The sequence below is a fragment of the Chanos chanos genome, chromosome 5 (assembly GCF_902362185.1).
Source record: "Chanos chanos chromosome 5, fChaCha1.1, whole genome shotgun sequence".
Taxonomy (NCBI): domain Eukaryota; kingdom Metazoa; phylum Chordata; class Actinopteri; order Gonorynchiformes; family Chanidae; genus Chanos; species Chanos chanos.
In genome coordinates this window covers 1,195,001-1,203,671 of record NC_044499.1, presented here as the reverse complement: position 1 = coordinate 1,203,671, position 8,671 = coordinate 1,195,001, and the positions used below count along the sequence as shown (strand labels likewise).

Sequence of the window (8,671 nt, the reverse complement as noted above, 5' to 3'; positions counted from 1 at the left end):
GACATCCCTCAATGCCCACGCCCAAGGCCTGCAATGGCGTAGCCTCAAGGGCGGGGCCAGAGGGGGGGCTTAGGGGGGCACAGGCCACCCCTAGAGATTTGATTGGCTACCCTGGGTGCCACCTTAAAATCCTAGCCCATCATTGGCCATCAACCTGGTCGAAGGCAGGACTGCCACCCCTGAATGAATCAGTGCTCCACTTGGGCCACCCCAGTCAAAAAAGTGGAGAATCGCCACTGCACAGTCTTATGCAATGGTGGGGACCTGCAAGGCTACAGGAAGTGGGGTGCACTATATTGGACATGCTAAACATGGGGAGAGCTGTACTTTTGATGTACACACACACACATGCACACAACAGAGAGAGAGAGAGAGAGAGAGAGAGAGAGAGATAGAGAGAGACGGCGTTACTCTGATAACAGTAATGAACTGCCTACCTGTACCACCTCTGACGGGACATTGCCTGGCAGTAAATGGACGTTCAGGATGTTTCTTTTCCTGCTGGTCACTGGTCGCAAGAAGAGAAGCACCTGAGCACTGACAGGCCGTGAAAACAGGAGGTCTCGTATGAGGCCAAAAATTGAGCAGTCTTTGACATCGACAATGACGTGTGTGTCTGTCAGTTCCAGCGGCTGCATGATCTCAGCTCCATCCTGAGTGATATGGACCACTGCCAGATAGTCCTTACCATGATCTTCAAAACACACACACACACACACACACACACACACACACACACACACACACACACACACTCTATTTGTAAGCTATTACCTTGCCCATAAACAGCATAGACTCTGCTGCACATGTAAGTCATGATCACAATATGAACTTTACAATGTAGTAAAGCCTCAGTGACCAAATACAATTTAAACCCAATGACAACTTCACTACACCCCTTTTTACTGTGTTTACCAACAACAATTTCCATTTCTAATACAGCCCTCTTACCGTCTTCACTAACAATGTTCATTTGTAATACAGCCGTAATACAGCAGCTCACCAGAGTGGATCTCAGAGTGGGGCAGGTGCAGTTGGCCTATGGGACCATCAGAGCAGTCAATGCTGTAACAGGGTCCTGCAGGTGCCCGAGCCAGCTGATCCAAAATACCAGTTTCCCAGGGAACCGTTCTGTACAGCACCTCCCCCTTTCCCTCCATCACAAACACAAGCTGGGTCAGTCTGCACTTAAACCGACCTGGACGTGAACACAGCAGCCTGGGAGACAAAGGGCAGACGGCTCCTTCTCCAATACTGTTCCTCAGGGATTTGTCTGTTTGTCTGGGTTGGTTGGTTTGTTTTGTTTATGTTTCTGTTCATCAACTTATCAAGACATCTAAACATCTCAGGAAAGCCCAGTAAAAGATAAAATTTTCATATTTTAGTGTTATTAACTGTTTACATTTAAAACAACACTACAAACCCATGAAGATCAAAGTGTCCTAGTTGTTTGACTGAAATTATGTTTCATTTAAATGTCTTAGAAACTTGGTTTTTGTGACAAAATATCTTGTTTTGTAATGTGACTTGTTCATGTGACTTGGCAACTGGTTTGAATGACTTCTGGGGGTGTTCCAAGTGTATGGTTTAGTGAGTAGTAAACCTCCTAATAGAAGAGCCCTATGATTTTGTTTTGCTAGGAGAATGAAGCCACAGGGCTCTTTTATTAGGTGGTTTACTGTTTACTCTGAGCTGACTTCAGGTTAGTCACCAAACCACATGTTTGGAATACCCCCCTGAACTGAAACAGAAACACAGCTGGAAATAGCAAATTATGGAAGATAAAAAAACAATTATAAGACATATATGTCTGAAAACAAGTCCAGACAAAAGGTAAATGCAAAAGTTACATTGTGAGAATATATTGTTCTGTAACTGGAACATGATTTGTAACTTTTTTCACTACCTTGTCCTTCAGGACCTGTTCTAAAGGTAAAGACATGAATGTGAAGGTATAACGGTATTCATAAAGGGAGAGACATGAATGTGAAGGTATAGCTGTATTTATAAAGGGAGAGACATGAATGTGATGGTACAGCTGTATTCATAAAGCTAAAGACATGAATGTGAAGGTATAGCTGTATTCATAAAGGGAGAGACATGAATGTGAAGGTATAGCTGTATTCATAAAGGGAGAGACATGAATGTGAAGGTATAGCTGTATTCATAAAGGTAAAGACATGAATGTGAAGGTACCTGTATTCACTCTTATAGCTCTGAGTCCCCTCTGACTCCAAAACAGGAGTGAATTCTGTGACGTCAGTCAAAGCCTGTCAAAGACAGAGACTGTAAACTTTACTCTGATGATGTGACACAGACTGATACTGTTACAAAACACATACGCAAACAGGTATACTGGTTACTCAAACAGGTATACTGGTTACTTAAACAGGTATACTGGTTACTTAAACAACAGGTATTCTGGTTACTTAAACAACATATACCGGTTACTCAAACAACAAGTATCCTGGTTAATTAAACAAGAGGTACAATGGTTACTTAAAAAACAGGCATACTGGTTTGGTCTTTATGAAACAAAGTGACAAATGTTTTTACTTGAAAAATATGACTTTGAAGATTTGTTCTTCATTAATATTGTAATTATCTATGAGAAGGAGGTTGGCTAAATATCCTGTTTTGCTGTCCAGTCACTGTTCCCTGTGAGACTCTCCCCTGTGTTTTATCACCTTATGTTCTCTGTGTAGTTGAGGGGGAGCAGACGCAACATTAGCAGGAGAGGCTGCACTGAGAGTGATGAAGTTGAGACATCCTGTTTCATCTTTTACACGTTTTCATAACGTCCATCTTTCTTTCCTCTATACTCATGACTGACTTTACAATATATCTCTTGCTGAAATAACCAACACATTTTAGCATCGATTTTAATACCCCACAGAGACATCAGTGTCCACTGCGGCTGGTTAAATCCTCCACTTCTTTCATTAACAATATCCCATGTGGTTCCCACAACTCCAAAATCCAAACCAATTCACAGCGTTAACTGTGCATCCAGAGTCGCACAAAAAAAATGCATGTTTTACATATTGAGCTTTAGGAGCAACACCAAAGTTTTCAACTTGTATACTTGATACGGTGCCAACAAACTATTAAAAGAGATACTTCCCACAAGTTCAGAGCACTTATTAAACATCATTCATTCACTCTGTGTTCACTCTATACACAAAATCAGCGCATTTAAAATAGCAGTCGTATTAAGAAACCTCATCTTGACCTGTGTGATCTAAATAACCATAGACTAATCTCTAACCTTCCGCTCATGTCCAGAGTAAGAGAAAAAGCTGTGTCCTTTTAACTTGTGCTCCTTCCAGCGGAGAAACAGTGAACACAAAAGTTTCAGTCTGGATTGAGGTCTCACCGTAGCACAGAGACAGCACTGGTCATTTATCTTTTTGTCCTCTGACTTTGGAGGTGTCTCATTATTTGTATCTCGAACCTTATAGTGCAGCATTTGACACTGTAGACCACAGTATACTTCTGGATAATGTGTTAACATTTCTGGACAGGCATTAGCATGCTTTGAATCTTTTCACCACTACTTGGCAAGTGTAAACAGCTGTCACGCTGGCGGTGTGGTGCAGAACCCATGCGCAAGACACGATGGTTGAAGGTGGCCAACGGAAGACTTTACTTAAAATGAAGACCAAAATACAAGTGCAAACTAATAACAAAACCAATAACAAAAAGGTGCAGCGTGACTGTTGTGCAAACTAACACAAACAACGATAGACAAAGTACAAGGCAAACACTAGGACCTAAATAGAAGGAGAACTGAACAGGGCAACACAGGATTGGTTGAAACTAAACAAGGTTGATAATGAGACAAACAGGTACAGGTGAGGGGCGGAGACAGACACAGAACGGGAGCACAAAGACATGTCCAACTAAAAGTCCAAAATGGCGGTGCAGGTTGTGACAACAGCAAACTGTCAGACATCACTAAGGTTAAATACGGTGTGCCACAAGGCTCTGTTTTGGGTCCTTTGTTATTTTCCTTGTACATGTGACCATGCTAGTGCATGTAATTACATGTTATTTTACTTACAGAACCAAGGACCACAGCAGTTTCAGCAGTGACATCTGAGATTTTCATACACCCAATCCCTTTCAACTCTTCCTCTGTTTCTGTTAAAACACATAAAATGATCATGTGATAAAGCGTGTCATTTATTAATAACTCATTGGAATCATATTCCATCATTAAACAATCAATACTTTATGCCTTAACAATTACCACATCTGCACAGTTACAATTTAAACAGTTTGTATTTAGCAAATTTTACTGGTTTGTTTTCACACACACACACACACACACACACACACACACACACACACACACACACACACACACACAAAGGAGAAGAGCCTGGAGATGTTTAAAGGTGTTTTGTGATTTGATGATACAGACACCCATCGTCCTTATTCATCCAGTGTTCACTGTCTTTAAGGCTGTCATGGTTTTCCATGTGATTTCAGCTTCCTCTTAACTTTCAGAATGACCACAGAGAATAGAGTCAGTGTAAACTAGCTGTGTGGTGTAACAGAGGTATGTGTGTAAATTCGTGATCACTCTCACCTGTCCTTTCAGACTCTGAGGGAAACTTCCCAGTGATCTGCAGTGTTATTGTCCAGTCGTCAGTGGAAGAACGGCATTTCCACCGCTCAGTCGGAATACTGCATCTACTCCAGACACATAGAAAATCATATCACACCACGTCTGTGCATTAATGATAGAGATGTTTACATACAGCACTCAGAATTTAAAACCACCTTCCACTACAAAATGATTCCTATTGAGCCATGAGCTGGTTAGAAGGTAATGTAAACCTTTCAGCAATTATAATTAAACAGGTAGGGTGGTTCCTCCAGGCAAACCATTTCTATTAAGTCATTTAAACAGGTGTTAGCCCTGTTTTTCTTAAAGTCCAGTCCATGGAGAGACACTGATCTGTAAAGGAGAGTTTATCTCCAACCCTGACGTTTAAGTCTCCTCGATCGAAAATGCAACAGTCTGGTACTGATTTCTTGAACAGAATCATTCTAAATTCATTCTGTCATCAAAAGAGAGTTGGAAAAAGGCCAATTTCACACTATCTCAGCTTCTTTGGAAATTCACTATGATGACACTTCCATTAGAAGAAGAATTTTTGATACGAGATGGATATTTGTTTCTAAAACAGTGTTTGAGATGGGGTGGGGTGAGTGTACCTGGGAATGGTTAGTAGAAGAGCAATCTGATGCACTATATCTACAGAATAAGACAGTGTTTTGGGCCATGGCAATCCAGAGAACTCATCGTTAACAAAATGAGAGCGTCTGATACACACCCGGTAAGAATCAAGGTGCAGTTTGAAGCTTTCTGTGACATCTGTAACCCGATTTCTTCCTTCAGCAAAAACCCACTGTCCCACGGAGAATCAAACCTGAAACTGAAAAACGGACACGTTTAAGAGAAGACCAATACAGACACAATACAGACATTACACAGACACAATACAGACATTACACAGACACTACACAGCCATTAAACAGACACAATACGGACATTACACAGACACAATACAGACATTACACAGACACAAAACAGACACAGTACAGACATTACACAGACACAATACAAACATTACACAGACACAACACACACATTACACAAACACAATTGTTTAGCTGTCCATCGTTTCCGATGATGGCGCTTTCTCCGGGGGATGGGGGTTCAGCCCAGTTGACAATTCATGTGGCAGTGGAGGCTGATGCGTGAGCCACACACTCTCCCACAGGTGGGGCAAGGGAGCCCAGATGTTGGGGTAATGCCGGCTGCCCGTTGGTGTCGCTGGGCACGTCTTTCGGTCCTTCTCTGTTGGATGGTGTGATGTATTTGTTTGGTTGTCTCGGTACAGGTGACCTGCCAGGCTGTTCTGTTGAGTGCTAGAGGTTCAAGATGGGTGGGGTTTATGTTGCAGAGCTTCAGGAGGTCTTTGGTATAGTCCTTATACTGCCTCTTTTGTCTGCATCGTTGAGTTGCCCATACAGGGCTTGGTGGGGTAGGTGGTGGTCAGGCATGCGGATTGTATGTTTGTTTGAAAAACCCTTCTGCGGAGTCGCCTAAAGGCTGACAAGGCTTTGCTGATGCGGCTGTTTATTTCTCTGTCAAGGGAGTGGTCTGAGGAGAGTGTAGAGCCAAGGTAGGTGACCTGGTGAACTATTTTGAGAGGAACACCATTGATTTGGAAACAGGGAGGTGAAGGAGGTTGGATGGTGAGCTGTGCCATGACTTCAGTTTTGTGAATGTTGATCTGGAGACCGAAGGACTGGTATAGGCTGGAGATTCTGTTTAGGGCACGCTGCATGGACTCTGGGCTATGTGCCAAGACAGCGCAGTCATCTGCATATTGGAGTTCACAAATTTGGCACGTCTTTGTCTTTGTATGGGCCTGGAGTTGTCGGATGTTGAATAGATTTCCGTCAAGACAGTACTCCAGGTGAACTCCATCTCTGTGTCCCAGGGCATGGTGGAAGAGCTGTGTAATGGCTGAGAGGAGGAGCCTGAACAAGACTGGTGCCAAGACACAGCCTTGCTTCACCCGAACGTTGACCTTGAAGGACTCTGATTGGAGTCCTCCTGTGAGGACTCTGGCTTGCATCCCATCATGCAGTTGCTACAAGAGAAACTTGGTTGGTACCCCAAGTTTGGAGAGCAGTTTCCAGAGCATTTCGCGGTTTATGGTGTCTAACGCTTTGCTGAGGTCGATGAAGGCTATGTGCAGGTCTTTGCGCTGTTCTCTACTCTTCTTTAGCAGCTGCCGTAAGACAAAGATCATGTCGGTAGTGGATCTGGATTTCCGGAAACCGCATTGTGTTTCCGGGAGAGCACTTTCTGAAATGTGCTCCACTAGTCTGTTGAGCATGATCTTTGCCAGTACTTTCCCTGCGATGGAGAGGAGAGAGATTCCACGGCTGTTCCCACAAACTGCTCTGTCCCCCTTCTGTTTGTAGATGACCACAATGTCAGGGAGGATCTCGGACTTCCAGATGTTTGTGATCAGGAGGTGTAGGCGGCGTGTGAGGAGGTACCCCCCATATATGAGCACCTCTGCTGGAATGCCATCAGGTCCTGCACTTTTGTTGTTCTTCAAGCCCCTGATGGCTTGTCGGGTTTCAGAGAACTGTGGCGGAGTGTCAAGGTGCATGATTGGTGGGAGATGTGGAAGTTTGTTGAGGATGTGGAGATCAACAGGGTTGGTGTGGTTAAGGAGGGTCTCGAAATGATCCGCTCAGCGGCCAAGGATGTCATGATGGTCCTTGAGGAGAGTGTTCCCATCTGCTGATCGGACAGGGGCAATAATTTGCTTCCTGGGGCCATATAGGGCTTTGATGGCATCATAGAAGCCCTGGGTGTTATTGCAGTCTGCAAGGTTTTGGATGTCTTGTGCCTTCTGCAACCTCCAAGTGTCTTCCATGATCCGGAGAGCATGTTGGGTCACAGCTCTTGCCGCAACAAAAGTGGCTTTCAGGGTGGAGGATCCAGGGCTAGACAGGAGACCTTTATGGGCTTCTTGTTTTGTTTGCAGGAGTGATTAGATTTCGGCAGTGTTGTTGTCAAACCAGTCCTGGTGACATTTCCTTGACAGACCAAGTGCCTCCGAGGCTGCACTGTGGATAGCTGTGCGCAGAGCTGACCAGTCAGTGGATTCCTCCAGAACTTGGTCAAGGTTATTTGCAAGGAGACGTCGGAGGTTGCCTGTGGTGGTGGGGTTGTTCAGTGCTGTGCGGTTGAGTTTTCTGTTTGGAGCTGTCTTTGGGCGAAGGAGTGGAATGTCCATGAGGAGTTTGGATCTGACCATCTGATGATCGGTCCAGCATTCAGCCCCGCGCATGGCTCGTGTAATCAGAGCATCCTGTCTGTCCTTTTGTCGGACAATGATGTAAACCAGGAGGTGCCAGTGTTTTGAATGTGGGTGTTGCCAGGTGGTTTTGAGCCTGTTCTTCATTTGGAAGATGGTGTTGGTAATGACCAGGCAATGTTCTGTACAGAGGGAGAGGAGCTGGAGCCTGTTGCTGTTCATTTTCCCCACTCCATGCTGGCAGAGGACTTTTTGTCATGTGAGATGCTCTGTGCCCACTCTAGCATTGAAGTCTCCCATGAGTAGGAGTTTGTCTGTGGATGGGGTTTTTCTGGATTCTACAGAAGTCCTCTTTGATGTTAGGCTCTGTATCTAGGGTTGGTGCATAAGCACTGATGAGGGTGGCGAAGCGTCGCTTTGTGAGACGGATGCGCCATGTCATCAGCCTTTCGTTGATGCCAGTGGGGGATTCTGTGATCCGTTTCAGTAGTTAGGTCTTCACTGCGAAGCCAACTCCGTGAAGGCGGCGTGTGCCTTCAGGAACCCCTTTCCAGAAGAAGGTGTAGCCCGCACCGACTCCTGTCAGGGAGTCCTCACCGTGTAGCCTGGTTTCGCTGAGTGCTGCGATGTCGATGTTATACTTCGCAAGCTCCAGGGCCACAAGTGCTGTGCTACGGTGGGGTCTGTCCATTGTTTCAGCCGTATCCAGGAGTGTGCGAATGTGCCATGAAGCGATGTGCAAGTAAATATTTCCTTTTTTTGTTCTTCGACCGCAGAGAGGGATGCTCCGATGGGTGCGACTTACCGTCCGG

The 8,671-nt window shown here is 44.8% G+C and overlaps 1 pseudogene; it reads right to left on the bottom strand.

Moving 5' to 3' along the window:
- Positions 1 to 6,674: 6,674 nt before the first annotated feature.
- LOC115811222 (uncharacterized) lies at positions 6,675 to 8,550 on the bottom strand (annotated as a pseudogene).
- Between the last annotated feature and the right edge of the window lie 121 nt (positions 8,551 to 8,671).